Source organism: Orbicella franksi, chromosome 5, assembly GCF_964199315.1.
Source record: "Orbicella franksi chromosome 5, jaOrbFran1.1, whole genome shotgun sequence".
Taxonomy (NCBI): domain Eukaryota; kingdom Metazoa; phylum Cnidaria; class Anthozoa; order Scleractinia; family Merulinidae; genus Orbicella; species Orbicella franksi.
Genome location: NC_138149.1, coordinates 14,547,394 through 14,547,618, shown reverse-complemented (window position 1 = coordinate 14,547,618; position 225 = coordinate 14,547,394).

Sequence of the window (225 nt, the reverse complement as noted above, 5' to 3'; positions counted from 1 at the left end):
GTCACAGATTCATGGTAGTCGACCATTAAATACGTTGACAGTTGGCGACGTACATCGGACGTAGCGTAAACAGAAAACAACTTTTCTGCTTTATATGTGACGAATGGTGAGTGAGACAAACACGTTAAATCGGCTTTTTGTTCTGTGTCTATTTCAACTTAATATAGGACATGTGGCGCATGCGCATGTCTAACCCGCAAATTGAAATTTGACGACGGAAGGTCA